This window comes from Rhinoderma darwinii, chromosome 1, assembly GCF_050947455.1.
Source record: "Rhinoderma darwinii isolate aRhiDar2 chromosome 1, aRhiDar2.hap1, whole genome shotgun sequence".
Taxonomy (NCBI): domain Eukaryota; kingdom Metazoa; phylum Chordata; class Amphibia; order Anura; family Rhinodermatidae; genus Rhinoderma; species Rhinoderma darwinii.
In genome coordinates, this window is record NC_134687.1 from 645,486,870 (window position 1) to 645,503,995 (window position 17,126).

The window sequence follows — 17,126 nt, forward strand, 5'->3', positions numbered from 1 at the left end:
TTATAGTTCAGGCCGTTACGGACACAGCGATACCAATTATGCATAGTTTATTTTTTTCTAATAATAAAAGGACTTTATAAGGGAAAAAAGGCAATTTTTAAATTTTATTATTTTGACATTTTACTTTTGTAAATTTTTTGCAACTTTGATTTTTTTTCTTAGTCCTTCTAGGGACTTGAAGATCCAATTGTTGGATCATTGTTATAATACCCTGCAATTCTTATGAATTGCAGGGTATTATACCTGTCAGTTTCACACTGACAGGGGGCATATTAGGTCCTTCAATCGCCTTCAATAGATGGCAGACCCGAAGCCTTTGTTAGGCTTCCGGTTGCCATAGCAATCGCCCCCCCCTGCAACTATCGGCCCCCGCAATCGCATAGCGGGGTGCCGATGTTGCAATAACAACTTAAATGCGGCGGTCACTATTGACTACGGCAATTAAGGGGTTAATCGGTTCGCATCACCGCTGTGATCCGACCCGATGTTTTCCCCCAGTACTAAGGATGCTAGTAGCAGCCTGTACTGGGAGATGCCGGGCTGCGGGGAGAATCTATGTGTGCTCCTAACAGAGCACACAGACGAACGGGCTGCAGGAACAAGGACCAGCTCTGCAGCTCATTAATCTACGTGGGGTGGTCGGGAAGGGGTTAAACGAATGAAGATAGGAAGTAATGTTACGTCAGATGAAGAACAGTGGAAAGAGTTCATTGCCAATCATAGGAGGCGGCCGAAGGCAGTGACAAAATGTTAAAATGATCAGGAATGTCAAAAGGAGGTTGTTTATATGGTTCAAGATGGAAAACTTTCATAGAACAAAATGCTGGCTGGTTAAAAGGACCATGAACTGATAGGAAAGGCAGAACTATAGAAGAGTGTGTCAATGAATGTTGATATGAATGGTATGTGTATACAGGCATAGATTTTGATAAGAGTGACTGTACTAGTGATGAAGAAGACTAATACAGCCAATTACATTGCAGTGAGTAATGTGGATTATGACGAGAAGTATGATGTATACAGTGTGTGTCCGTGTATACAGTGTGTGTCGCAGACTAGACTGAGGAGCAAATGAAAGTGTGCACTGTTTGATGTGAGATGTTTTTCTCAATCCAGATTGAGAACTGAGTTAATTGAACTTTAACCCCTTAGGTACGCAGCCAAGTTTGGGCCTTAAAGGGTTATTCCCATCTACAAAAATCTATCTGTTAAGCTCACTCTTCTAAATATATACATTTTTGTAATTACCTTTCTTTATCCCAGCGATGTCGTTTTCTGGATATTCTTTCTTGAAGTCGCTGTCAGTCCCTCTTTGTTTGTAGCTCATAGTCTAGGAATCCGGCCACCACTATTTACCTTTAGCGGTGGCCGCGCTTGAGCAATGATATCCTCTCCGTCCTCAGGAGAAGATGTCATTTCTAGCATGAACGCGCATATTGGCGCATGCGATGCCGAGCCGGCCACCAGTCGTGACGAGAAATCAGCGGTCCGCTCAAGGTACTGCATGTAACGTGTGTGTGTGTGTGTGTGTGTGTGTGTAGGGTACCGTGGTGTTGAAATTTATGGTGTGTTCGTCACAACCAGGCTTACCATGGCCCGTTGAGACGAACATTCTCCCGATGCTGCTAGAACTACATTATCTGCAACGTCAGGAGTGTGCACACTACAGAGCGGCTTGATTGACATAGAGCCGCTCACACCCCTTTTTATAAAAGATAACCAGCACTAACTGAGTGATCAGGTTTAACCCCTTAATGACCAGCCTATTTTGGACCTTAAAGAGGCTCTGTCACCATATTTTGCAACCCCTATCTGCTATTGCAGCAGATAGGCACTGCAATGTAGATTACAGTAACATTTTTATTTGCAGGACCTGTGAGTGACGACACAGCGTGATCTCTCGAGAACACGGCTGTGTCTGCACTGCCAGAAGCTGGGCGTTCTGAAGAGAAGTGGATGATACTTCTCATCAGAACGCCCAGCTAGTAAAAGTAGTAAAAACGCCCCGATGTACGCACATAATACACGCCCACTTGGACTTTTACTTTTAAACACGCCCACTTGGACTTTTGCAAGCCTCATTTGCATAAATACAAAAATGGTCATAACTTGGCCAAAAATGCTCGTTTTTTAAAAATAAAAAACGTTACTGTAATCTACATTGCAGCGCCGATCTGCTGCAATAGCAGATAGGGGTGGCAAAATCTGGTGACAGAGCCTCTTTAATGACCAAGCTATTTTTTACGTTTTTCAATCGTCGCATTCCAAGAGCTATAACGTTTTTATTTTTGCGTCGACATAGCTGTATAAGAGAGAGGGAGAGAGAGCAGCATTTTACATTCCTTCTAACATTCTCACACACTGCAATCAGCTGCTGCCCTTTGCCTTTTCTTGTAGAACTATAAGCCTCAGCAAGCCAAAATGCTGAAAGGAAATTAAGTCTCTGCTATATTTATAACTCTAAAACCTGACTTTACACAGCTAACTTTAATTATTTAAACCTTATAGATAAGGTACGTTAAAGTCTATTTACACAATCTTGTACTTCAGTTAAATGATCTAGGACTTTCTACACGCTATTTTTACATATAATAACAATAATTTAACCCATTCGCGCTCCTTGACATACTATTCCGTCATGGTAACCATAGCGTTCGCGCTCCATGGCGGAATAGTACGTCACGGGAGGAACGGCCATTTCAGCTGTCCTCCCGACACATACAGAAGCTGTGACAGCTTCTGTCTCGTACAGAAGTTGCCGCAGCTCCTACAGCTGTTGCCGCAGCTCCTAATTAACCTTTTGGAAGCTGCATTTAATAGCGATCGCAGCTTTGCGGGTTTTTATTTTTTTATTTTTTAGGCATTCTAAGCTGAAATGAAATATAATTTGCTGTTAGCATTTTAAAAAAAATGTTTTCCCCAACTACTTTTTTTTTTTTTTTAACCCGTTAGTGACCGGCCCATCGTGTTTCTACGTCGGTCACTAACGGGCCTTATTCCGATGCCATAGACTTTTTACGTCGCGGCATCGGAATAAGTTTACAGAGCAGGGAACTGTCAGATCTCCCTGCTCTCAGCTGCTAGAGGCAGCTGAGGGCTGGGGGCGTCCCTGCTCTGCCGTGTGAGATCGATATAAGTATCGATCTCACACGTTTAACCCCTCAGATGCGGTGCTCAATAGCGAGCACCGCATCTGAGTGGTTTTGGAGATAGGGAGGGAGCTCCCTCTCTCCCCCACCGACACCCGGCGATACGATCGCCGAGTGTCTGTATCTCTAATGGCAGCCGGGGGTCTAATAAAGGCCCCCAGGTCTGCCTCGAGTGAATGCCTGCTAGATCATGCCGCAGGCATGACTTAGCAGATGCCTGTCCGTGTTAAACGGACAGGCAGTAATACACTGCAATACAAAAGTATTGCAGTGTATTATAAATGCGATCGCAGAATCGCATATTATAGTCCCCTAGAGGGACTAGTAAAAAAGTGAAAAAAAAGTTGAATAAAGTTAATTTAAAAAAAATTTGAAAAAAAATGAAAAACCCAGCTTTTCCCCTTACAAAATGCTTTACTATTAAAAAAACTAAATAAAGTTAAAAAGTTACACATATTTGGTATCGCCGCGTCCGTAACGACCCCGACTATAAATCTATTACATTATTTAACCCGCACGGTGAACGGCGTAAAAATGTAATAAAAAACTATGGAAAAATTGCTGTTTTCTGTGAATACTGACTTTAAAAAAATGTGATAAAAAGTGATCAAAAAGTCGCATCTACTCCAAAATGGTACCAATAAAAACTACAAGTTTTCCCGCAAAAAAAAAGCCCTCATACAACCGCATCGGCAAAAAAATAAAAACGTTACGGCTCTTCAAATATGGAGACACAAAAACAAATAATTTTGAAAAAAAAGCGTTTTTACTGTGTAAAAGTAGTAAAACATACAAAAACTATACAAATTTGGTATCGTTGCAATCGTAACAACCCGCTAAATAAAGTTATTGTGTTATTTATACCACACGGTAAACGGCGTAGATTTAGGACGCAAAAAAGAGGGGCAAAATTTCTGATTTTTTTCTATTGCCCCCCCAAAAAAAGTTAATAAAAGCTAATCAATAAATAATATGTACCTAAAAATGGTGCTATTAAAAAATACAAAAATACAACTAGTGACATATTTTAACAAGCAGTGGTTACTTTCTCTGTAATAGACCTGGCTAATGCATTTGTCTCTATCCCTCGGTCTCCAGATTGTTACCAATATTTTGCCTTCACACACAGAGGTAAACCGTATGCCTGGATGGTGCTTCCCCAGGGTGCAGAAAATTCCGCTGATATTGTCATCGGTGCAATGAAAGAGCTGTTGGATAAGTGGTCCCCCAAACACGCCACCACTTGTCTATTGCAATATGTTGATGATTTGCTTTTGTGTAGTGTCTGTTGACATGTGCTCAGGAAACAGGCTCAATATTGTTGTATCTATCCCATATAGGTTGAAAAGTATCCAAGAACAAATGACAGCTTTGTAAACCCACTGTTGCATTCCTTTGTCGTTGCCTCCCTGCATCTCTCCCCCTCCAGGCTTACTTCTATCCAAGCACTTCACCACTTCCCGTATCACCAAACTTGAACTTGCCTTGTTAAATCCCTCCATCACTCTGAAAATTTGTACTACGCTCAGCCCTGCTACTCTGATGCCAGACCCTTAATGTACGAACTTGCAAATGACAATGACTTGTTTGATATGGAACATGATTGTCACAGTTTAATGCAACTTGAATCCTAAGGGTTACCAGGTGTCACTGATGTACCTTTGACTAACTATGATATTCAGTATTTTGTAGACGGATCTAGATACTGGAATGAGCAGACAGGACATTTCACCACTGGGTATGCAGTAGTCCAGGAAGGTAAGACAGTGCTGCAAAAGTCACTGCCCTCCAGCAGCTCTGCCCAAGAGGCAGAACTCATGGCACTCGCAGAAGCATGTAAATTGGGCACAGGTAAAAGGGTGAATGTCTGCACAGACTCCAGGTACGCCTTTGGAGTCGCACATGATTATGGCACAATATGGCGAGCAAGAGGCTTTCTGACTTCAGCAGGCAAACCACTCAAAAATGCTGATGCAGTAGGTGAACGCAATCATGGGCCAAAATATATTAGACTGAAATTTGTAATGGGTATGTCAACAGATACTTGCCCTCCAGTGATTTATCCAGTTTCCAAATCATAGGTGATAGATATATATATCTGAGAGAAAAGATGACACTGGAGACCATGCTTTTATGCTCAAAATCCTTCTCTGATCTTAATTCTTAATCCAAACAAGTATATAAGTATAATGACAGGAAAGGGGTAGGCTTTGATTTCAGCCAATCTACAATATGTATGATAATGTGGACTCGGATTCAGCCAATGAGAATATTTCAATGCATTATAATAATTCTTCACCCCTCAAGGTCCCTACAAGTTAATGTGTGTCTCCTTCTTATCTCACTAGAGAATGGAAACTGCAGATAAGATGGCCCAATATTAAAGGGAAGGGGTCCTGTTTTTTTTAATAATTATTATTATTAGATTGCTTTTAATATGATATTAACATAAATTTTATTTATTTGTGTTCTCATGTTCTACTTTTTACTGTGTTTTTACTTCTCTATGGGGGCTGCCTTTTTTAATCTCTGTATGTGTCGATTAAGGCCACAGAGATACTATACGGCACATACAACCCCATAGAGAATGCGAACGGGAGCCATTCCATTCTCTGAAGTGTACGCCGTCTGTGTGGGAACGGCGCATGCGCCGCTCCCACAGACCAAAACTAAGCTCGTTCGCAGAGCGAAATCCGGCGCCATTTTCATGTGGATCGGAAGCCGCTGCCAGACAGTAAGATGACGACTTCCGGCCGCGGCTTCTGGCCATATGTTCAACTAAGCGAAGGCGCAAGGAATAGGAGCGTAGACCAGCGAAGGCGGTGGCAGGAGCAGGTAATTTATGTTCATGTATGTGATGTGTGTATTATGTTCGTGTGATACTGTCTGCTGAGCCCTGTATCTAATCCTCCTACACTGTGCAGTCGCTCAGAAAATGGCGGCACACAGTGTAGGAGGTTTAAAGATTCAAACCCCTCCTTCTCCAGGCACTAGCCAGAAAAAGGGAGGGGGGATTGTGTGAGGACACTAGAGGAGAGTGTGTCCACCGCAATTTTGCAGCATAAATCAATGAGGTTGCTTTACCACAGTGACCATGCTGCAATTTTGGGAACTGCTCCTTCTAGTGCCCAGCACATGGAAATGTTATTATAAATTAGATTCTAATTTATATTTCCTGACTTGTGAAAAAATTTAAAACAATGTGTAATCACTCAAATACTAATTGTTTAACTGAAAAAAATAACTTCTAGCGACACATTCCCTTTAAATCATTTAAAGGGAATGTGTCGCTAGAAATTATTATTTTATTTTTTTTCAGTTGAACCGTTAGTATATAAATGATTACACATTGTTTTAATTTTTTTCACAAGTCAGGAAATATTATAAATTAGATTCTAATTTATAACATTTCCTTGTGCTGGTCACTAGAGGAAGCAATTCGAAAAATTGCAGCATTGGCAATGTGATAAAGCAACCTCATTGCTTTATGCTGCAAATTTGGAGTAGACACACTCGCTCTAGTGTACACCATAGTGAATGGAACGGCTCCCGTTCGCATTCTCTATGGGGATGTATGTGCCGTATTCCATCTCTGTATGTGTCGTTAATCGACACATACAGAGATGAAAAAAATAAATGGCAGCCCCCATAGAGAGTAAAAGAAAAAAAAAAGTACAAACACAAAAACACAAATAATTAAAATTAATTTTAATGACATACTAAAAGCAATATTATATAAAAAAAAAAAATTTGTAACACCTTCCCTTTAAACAAAAGCCCTTCTCCAAGACTGACCTATGGTAAACAGTCATTTTCCATTCTCCCATGAATGATTGATCTGCTCCTTACAAAAAAACATTAAATTCAAGAACATAACATAGAATGTAAACTTCTTAGATTAATATATTATTTTTTACTGTTAATCTCAAGATGGCTCCTTCAGGCCAAAAGATGGATTCCAACGATCCAAAATGGATGTCTACCATACAAGATGGAGTCCATGCAAAATTTTATCTTTTAAACATATTCTAATTACTTTCACACAGTACAACTACTTGAGGCTCTAGCATTACCTACAGAGGTAGCCATAATCAAAGTGCAAGCGCACAAGAGACTAGACACCCCTGAAGCAAAAAGGGAATGCATGGGCTGACCAAGCAGCAAAAGCAGCTGCCACCCTCCCCGTGTTGGTAGTCCAAGAAGTGGGCCCAGTCACAGAAGAATTGTGTGCTTTCCAGACCCAAGCATCAGCCCCTGAGCAGAAATTGTGTCAGGAGGCAGGAGCTGTCAGAGGTGAAGGAGAGCCATGGCGTGTAAAGGGTAAAACGTGCTTACCACGTAGTCTTTTTCCAATGACGTGCACCTTAGCACATTCCCCAGTCCACAACCCAAAAGGAGCCGTGAGTAGCACAGTGTTACAATGCTGGTTTGCCCCTGGATTCCAGAGTGCAGCTGCTAGACAATGTAGAGGGTTGCCTGACATGCACCAGACACAACCCCAGTAAATTGACAAAAATACCCGGTTATCACACGCCTTGCTCTGATTACCCCTTCCAGCAACTGCAGGTGGACTACATACAGCTACCCAAGGTAGGTGTATATGAATATGTCCTTATATGTACTGACTTGTTTTGAAACTGGCCTGAGGCATGGCAAGCAAACAAAGCCACAGCAAAAAACACTGCTAGAAATATACTCAGTGAAGTAGTATGTGGATATGGGGTCCCTAAAGTAATTGAGAGTGACAGAGGAACCCACTTCACAGGAGAAGTACTAGGACGTATACGTACTAGCCTAGGCATCACACAGGCATTTCATAAACCATATCACCGTCAAAGTAGCGGTAAGCAATGTTCCCTCTAAGTCTTGGCAGATCCTTAGCAGGGCAGTTCGGGAGAAGGGCAAGTCTCCATCAATGGTGGGCAATCTGATGACCAAGAGTAATACCCCCAGTAAAAGCTAATATAGCGTACTAAATAAGAGAATAAGAAAACTTATTTTAAATTAGTTTTAATTATTTTTTTAAATACTATAATATTACAAGTACAGCAGTAAAATAGACAGTTATATACACCACTAAGGCTGGATTCAGACGAACGTGAGAGTTTTGCGCTCGTGGCAGCAGCGTGACAGCTCCGTGTGTCCTGTGCATATGGATGCGCGGCTGCGTCCTTTTTGCGCAGCCGCCATCTTTATGACACTCCATTTGGATGTTTGTAAACAGAAAAGCACGTGGTCCTTTTGTTTACATTCATTCTTTTACTGTTGTTGCGCGAATAGCGCGCGTCCCACGGAAGGGCTTCCGTGGGGTGCGCGTGATTTTCACGCACCCATTGATTTCAATGGGTGCATGATGCGTGAAAAACGCCTAAACATAGAACGTCGTGAGTTTTACGCAGCGGACTATCGCGTGGCGCAAAACTCACGGACTGTCTGCACTGCCCCTATAGACTTGTATAGGTCCGTGCGACCCGTATTCACGCGGGCTGCACGGACGCAAAACACGTTCGTCTGAATCCGCCCTTATAGGCATCAGTGAAAGAATCCCTCTCACCACTGTCCCAGTAGATAGTGCCACAGACACCCTGTAGACAGCATCTCACACAACCCCATGTAGATGGCGCCAACCCCCCTGTAGATAGTGCCACACAGCAATACCCCCTCTCCTTGTATATACTACTACACCGCAAACCCCCCCTCCTCTTGTATATACTGCCACACAGCCATCCCCCCTCCCCTTGTATATACCGTAATTTATTATTAAAAGGAACCACGACACTCAGAATGGGGTGTGCTCAGGTAGGGTTCAAATCCGTAGTATTATAGAAGAATACCTGGCACTTCAAAGAAGTCTTACTTTTGAAAAATAATTGTATTTGCAATCCACAGACTTTTTGATCGGTCATTACAGACCGACCAACCAAACAGAGCACCGGCGGGTGTTTTGATTACCGACACCACTCTGCACGCCGCCATTCCGGTTTGAGAGACTGTCTGTGTCTGCTTTGCTGGGATTTGTAGTGCAGATTGCACTACTGTGTAAAAAATAAGATCCTTTTTTTGCTGCTGCTGTCTGATCACCATCAGTCTTTTTTTGTGATCAGACAGATTTTTGGGCCCTTTTCCTGTACTTGGGCCTGTCCCTGTCCCAATCCACCCCCTTCCTACCCCACCCCCTCCCTGTCCAGGTCCTGCGCCCACTGAGCGCTGATCAGTTACCACCATCATTGAGCAGCATCTGTGCTCAATTTTTGGCACAGGATTTTTTTTTTTTTAATTTGCACCGTCTCCCTGTGTGCGCGCTGTGGCCACGAAGTGCTGGTTAGTGACCGCCATCACTGATCAGCATCTGTGACTGTTTTTTTTCCCGCAGGTTCTTGTGTATTTTTATTTTGCCTTTTTTCACCCACGCCTATTACCTGTGTGTGTCCTGCAACCGCTGATCAGATACCGCCATCACTGATCGGCATTTGTGCTCAATTTTTGGTCCAGGAATTTTCTTCAATTATAAATTTGCACCATCTTCCTGTGTGCACCCTGCGGCCACAGACTGCTGATTAGTTATCAGCATCTGTGGTAATTTGTTGACGCAGGTTTTTTTTTGTCTTTTTATATTTTTTCACCCGCACTTTTCCGTATTGTGCTCCCTGCGCCGAGTGCGGATCAGTGACGCACATCACTGATCAGCATCTTTTCTGGCGCAGGTTTTTTTTTTTTCTGAAACAGTAAAAAAAGAAAAAATAATAGTAGTTAGGTCTAGGTAGGGAGTTAGGGTAGCATATGCTAGCGTTAGAAACTTTAATTTAGTTTTAGATATAGATAGATCTAGCAATTTTTTTCTGCAGTTTTAGTATAAATTTACTATAGTTCACGGTTAGACTACAGTTTTTATTTAGTAATAGCGTCAGTGATTTTCAGAGCCTAGTTTTTCTGTAGCACATTAGATAGACTATGTTTTGTTTTGTTTTTTTTAGTAATAGCGTCGGTTACTGCCGGACGTTCAATTTTTTCCTTACGTTCGTACAGTAAGTTTTACATAACAGATATACTGTTTGTGAAAAAATGGCACTGTTGCCTTAATTTTATTCTTATTTAGTTGTACTTTTTATATCTGCCTATTATTTTATTTTTTTGTTAAATTCTTTTCTCATTTCTGTTCACTATAAATGTGTAAAAACACCACACACACACACACACACACACACACACACACACACACACACACACACACACACCACCCCCCTGTGTAAAAATAAAAGTTGATTACACGTGTTAAACCACCACACACACCCCTGTAATAAATCAAAATGTCTCAATCGTCCAGAAGGATGTATTCAGTCTAGGAGGCATATGCCATCATTGTCTGACACTGATACGGCCAGCGAGGGAGACGAGGAATATGCCCCACTACTTTTTGTTTCCTTCTCTTCCTCCTCCAGTGATGAGGAGCCCCCCCCCAAAAGGTGACCCAGGAGAGCAGCTGAGGCAACCCTAATGATTGATCCCGTGTGGACTCCAACCCCCGAAAATTATGAGCTTCAAATTCCAGATTTTATAGGCCACTCAGGAATTCGGTTTGAAACTGCAGGCCTCACAGAAATGGACATTTTCAAGGAGTTTGTTAATTTAATGGTAGCACAGACAAATCTGTACGCCCAACAATTTTTAACCCAAAACCTCACTACATCTTTTGTTTGGTGAACCCCTGTAGATGATGACATTTTGGGGCCTTGTGCTGCATATGGGACTAGTGAGGAAGCCAGAGATTAGGCAATACTGGAGTACAGATATTTTGTACAACACCCCAATTAACCGCATGTAACGTCTATGACTTACACCCTGACGGCCGCGGCCATGGACGTGCGAGTTCTCGGCGGCATCTCCCTCCTGAGAGATGCCGGCACTCACTTCCTGGTTCAGGAAGACTGTCTCCCGCAGGGCGCCCGCACGGCCTTTTAGGGCCAGTGTGCATCCAGTTACACACAATCTGCAATTAGCCCAGAATGCTGCTGGACTATAAAAAGGGCTCTGCCCTCTTGAACATTGCCTGAGCGTTGTTATTACCTAAAGTTTGTCTTGCAAATGGTCTCCTAGTGTTTTCCAGTTCCCAGTGTTACCCGTTCCTGCTGCCTGTACCCTGTATATTGTACCTCTGTACGTCTTGAGTTGAAATCGAGTTGTGTCTTCTGCTGCATCTACTTTGTCACACCCACCGGGTGTTTGTCTACTCCCGGAGCCTCATCTTAAAGAGGCTCTGTCACCAGATTTTGCAACCCCTATCTGCTATTGCGCTGCAATGTAGATTACAGTAACGTTTTTATTTATAAAAAACTAGCATTTTTGGCCAAGTTATGACCATTTTCGTATTTATGCAAATGAGGCTTGCAAAAGTACAACTGGGCGTGTTGAAAAGTAAAAGTACAACTGGGCGTGTATTATGTGCGTACATCGGGGCGTGTTTACTACTTTTACTAGCTGGGCGTTGTGTATAGAAGTATCATCCACTTCTCTTCACAACGCCCAGCTTCTGGCAGTGCAGACACAGCCGTGTTCTCCAGAGATCACGCTGTGTTGTCACTCACAGGTCCTGCATCGTGTCAGACGAGCGGGGACACATCGGCACCAGAGGCTACAGATGATTCTGCAGCAGCATCGGCGTTTGCAGGTAAGTCGATGTAGCTACTTACCTGCAAACTCTGATGCTGCTGCAGAATCAACTGTAGCCTCTGGTGCCGACACGATGCAGGACCTGTGAGTGACGTCACAGATCTGCACTGCCAGAAGCTGGGCGTTCTGAAGAGAAGTGGATGATACTTCTCATCAGAATGCCCAGCTAGTAAAAGTAGTAAACACGCCCAGATGTAAAACACATAATACACGCCCAGTTGTACTTTTACTTTTCAACACGCCCAGTTGTACTTTTGCAAGCCTCATTTGCATAAATACGAAAATGGTCATAACTTGGCCAAAAATGCTCGTTTTTTAAAAATAAAAAGGTTACTGTAATCTACATTGCAGCGCCGATCTGCTGCAATAGCAGATAGGGGCTGCAAAATCTGGTGACAGAGCCTCTTTAAGCCTGAATCACCACTTCGGTCTACATTGCCTCAGGTACCCTTCCTGGACTATAGACATTGTATTATACCTGTTTGGCCAGCTGCTATCCCGCTACGCGGTACAGCCCAGTGGGTCAACACCCCGCGCCGTGACACCGCATGGCTATGACCCGGACATGCTTCTAAGCGATGTAAAAATTCTTGCATTATAATGATAATACACAGTGCCCGCCCCAGGTTGACCCCACATTTGACCGTCTATTTAAAATCAGGACAGTCATTGATCATTTCAGCACCAAATTTTCACAAGTGTACACGCCCGAAAAATATATTTCCATAGACGAGTCCCTTGTTCATTTTAAGGGGAGGCTTAAATTCCGCCAATACCTGCCCAATAAGAGGGCAAGGTATGGAACTAAATAGTACAAACTGTATGAGACTACATCTAGGTATACACACAGGTTTAGGGTTTATGAAGGGAAGGACTCAATTACTGAACACCAAGAATGCCCCCCCCTGTCCAGGTGGGAAAATAGTGTGGGATTTAATACACCCAATTGCCAGACAAGGGTTATCACCTTTACGTGATTTATTACTATACCAGCATCCCACTCTTTAGGTGCCTTTCTGCCAGAAGTACTGCAGCATGCGGTACTGTGCCCAAAAAGCCTCAGAAGGGGTAAGAGCATGGAACTATGCAGCAAGAACATGTTGTTCGTCAAATATAAGGACAAGAGTGATGTCCTTATATTGACCACAATTGACGGCAGCACCCCTGTCCCCGTACGAGGTACCACCAGTGGCCCACAAGCCAAATTGCCTCCTGGGCTACAATAAGTCCATGGGCAGGGTTGATCTCTCTGAACAAGTACTGAAACCATATAGTGCCCCGCGAAAAACAAAAGGCATAGTACAAAAAGCTGGCCATGCACATTATACATATGGCATTGTAAAACTTTTACATGCTATCCAGATGTGTAGGCCGGACAGGGACATTCCTTAACTTTCAAGAGGTGGTGATCAAGGCACTTCTATTTGGGAACCAGGCAGGGGAGGGCCCAAGCACATCTGCTGGTAGCAATATCCACGTATGGTACCAGGACAACATTTCCCCAATGAAGTGCCCCAAACTGCACAGAAGGGAAGGACACAAAAAAGGTGCAGAGTGTGTTCCAAAAGGGGAATTAGAAAAGACTATTTACCACTGTGAAACCTTCCCCCGAAAAACCAGGCCTACGTATCAAGGATTGCTTCAAAGCATACCACACATCCATAAATTAGTAATTTCATCCTTCATTATACCAAAAGCAACATTGCCTCCGCACACACATCCAGCTAAATCCTAGCTCCAAAAGTCGACTTATGGGGGTGCAGACTTATGGGGGTTTGTATTGTATAGGCCCCTCAAAGCCACTTCACAACTGAACTGGTCCCTGTAAAAATAGCCTTTTGAAATTGTTGCTAAAGTTCTAAGCCTTGTAACGTCCCCAAAAAATGAAAGGATGTTCAGAAAACTATGACAATCTAAAGTAGACATATGGGGGGGATGTTAATTAGCAACTATTTTGTGTGGTATAACTGCCTGTCTTACAAGCAGATACATTTAAATTTAGAAAAATGCTAATATTTGCAATTTTTCGCAAAATTTTGGTGTTTTCACAATTAAATACTGAACGTATAGAGTACATTTTGCCAGTAACATTAAGTCCAATGTATCACGAGAAATCTCAGAATCGCTTGGATAGGTGAAAGCATTCCGACGTTATTACCACATAAAGTGAAACATGTCAGATTTGAAAAATGAGGCTCTGTCAGGAAGGTCAAAAGTGGCTAAAGAGGGAAGAGGTTAATCCCATTCTCTATATCATTAATCAATAAGTTGAATAATAGTGGTCCCAGCACGGAACCCTGGGGTACACCACTTATAATCGGGGACCATTCAGAGTAGGAATCCTTGACCACAACCCTCTGGATACGGTCCTTGAACCACTTCTCAATCCAATTACAACTATACATTCTAAACCTATAGTCCTTAATTTACCCATTAGATGTCTATGAGGGACAGTGTCAAATACCTTTGCAAAGTCCAAAAACACTATAACCACAGCGGGCCCCTCTGTCTAGGCTTCGGCTCACCTCTTCATAAAAACAAATCAGTTTAACAACTTCTGTCCTTAGTAAAACTGTGCTTGCAGTCACTTATAATACAATTTTTTTGCCACATAATCCAGTATATAGTCCCTCAATAGCTCCTCAAACATTTTCCCCACAATGGATGTTAAGCTTACTGGTCTATAATTACCCGGGGAAGACCTAGAGCCCTTTTTGAAAATAGGCACCACATTTGCCCTGCACCAGTCCCTTGGCACTATATCAGTCACTAGAGAATCTCTAAACATTATGAGGAGGGGCACAGAAATAACTGAACTAAGCTCCTTAAGAACTCTGGGGTGTAACCCATCTGGTACTTGGGCCTTGTGTACATTTATTTTATTTTATTTAGCTTGGACCATATCTACATTCAGCCAATTCAATATATCAACTGATATATTAACAGTTGTATATACAGAGCTGAAGAACCCATTTAGTAACTCTGCCTTCTCTTGATCCCCTGTGACCAACTCCCCAATACCACTATCTAGGGGTCCTACATGTTCAGACCTTGGCTTTTTTGCAATTACATACTTTTTGGGGGATTTGTTTTACTATCATTGGCCATCTTCCTTTCATTTTGTATTTTTGCTGATTTTATTACCTCTTTACAGATTTTATTAAGGTCTTTATAATTTACAAAGGCTACAGCTATACCCTCAGATTTGTATTTTTCAAATGCCCTTTTTTTTTACATGTATTGCCCTTTTTATAGAATGTGTAAGCCATGTGGGGTTACATTTTAGTCGTTTATACTTGTTACCTATAGGAATAAATTTTGCACTATCATTACCCAAAGTAGATTTTAAAATCTCCCATTTATCATTTGTACCATTATTTGATGTAGCGTCCATGGCCGCGGACTGTCTGGTTTACTCACCCCCGGCGGCCACAGCCATGGATCCGTGAGCGCTGCCTCGCATCACCTTCCCAGGAGACGCCAGTGCTCACTTCCGGTCCGCTGTGTCCCGTAGGGTGCGCGTGCACGCTAGTGCCCTGCCTTAAAGGGCCAGCGTGCGCACATGGGAAATCATCATCATCAACTGCCATGATTTCCTGGACTTTAAGAAGGGCCCTGCCCCTTTGCTTATAGCCTGAGCTTTGTTAGTCTTCCCATGTCAGTCTTGAAAAGGGTCCCTTAGTGTTATCCTGTTCCTGTTGTTACCCTTGTCCTGTTACCTGTATCCTGTGCTGTGTTCTTGTTCCTGAACCTGTTAGTGTTGGAGTTGTGTCCTATTGCACCTGCTGTCGTCTGCCACGTCCAGTGCCATCTGCCACATCCAGTGTCCTCTGCCACGTTCAGTGTTATCCACCACATCTGGCGCAATCTGCTGCACCTGCTGTTATCTGCCACGACTGGCGTAACCGGCTGCACCCACCTCCATCCATGCTAAAACCTCGGCCACTGTATGGACTATTCAGGTACACTAGTGTGGAACTTTGTATTGCTTGGGTCTCTGTTGTTTGGCCAGCTGCCTCCCCGCTACGGCGGTGCGACCTAGTGGGTCCACAGACCATGACATTTGGCATTAGTTCTTCCCAGTCTATATTCTGAATTGCAGCCCTCATCCTGGGGAAATTGGCCTTCTTACAGTGGAGAGGCTGTTGTGATGACAGAACATAGTGACAACCCTGCTGCATTAACAGAACACAGGCTCCGGGATAATGAGGAGTGTTTTTTATTCAATTATTGAAATGGTTGGAAAGCTTGGATGTCGTGGCTGCAAAAAAACTGTACCTCGGCTATTCTCCATATCCACCAATTACTTCTGTTTCATGACGCTATATCTACCATATTATACATTATATTTATTTATGTAATTCTATAGTTTTGTCTCGCATGATTATATTTGTGTCTTATATTATTACATCAGCTTCTCGTACTTCTGCTTTCATATGTGGCTGAGAGGTCTGTGGGACTTATAGGTGTAGCGGTACAGTTGTGGCTACTACCTCTAGATCACCTTTAGCTATAGAGTGTTCCTCTGTAGCATTTCTTAACAATCCACACATTTCTACTAATAACATGATTCCACACTTACCAGTCTAACACAATGAAGGGTGTGATCTGTATAATTTACAACCAACCTCCATGATTCTTTGTCCATGTATTAAATAGGAACACGTTTAGGTGATCTCTACCTCAGCTCCAATAGTAAGGGAGGTCATCTCATGACCTACAGAGCGCAGGATGTGCTGCTTGATGTGACTCCCGCATGGACTTCATATGGTCTAAATATCACCTGTAGGATGCCGGTAATCCTTGACCTCTGCTTTCCATGGCAGGTGAAGATATTTCTGAATGTCCATGGCCGAGCACCTCTCAGCGGCATTTAGTGCCAACAATTCCCAGAACATTCCTCTGGCTTCTACACTCCTTATACTTATGATCACTGCCCAGTGCCCCCTGCCAAGGGAAGACTCCTGTAAGAGCAGTGTACACAAGAACGCCAAAAGCCCAAACATCAAGACTACGATGTAGTAACAGCTGTTCTCCTTTTCTTAAGCGGCAGAGTTCTGGAGCAGTGTAGGGTATATACCAGGACAGAGAAGGTGTATATGTTCCCTGGAGCCGGGTGAGTCAAAAGTCTGCCAGTTTTATCAAGTGACATTCTGCATCCATCAGAAGAATATTATCCAGCTTGATATCCCGATGGACCATTCCTCTGCTGTGCATAAAGTCCAGAGCACTGACTATCTCAGGAACACATCGCTTCAACATCTCCTCCTGAATACCGACCTGAGAAGAAGACAACACAAGAGATCACAA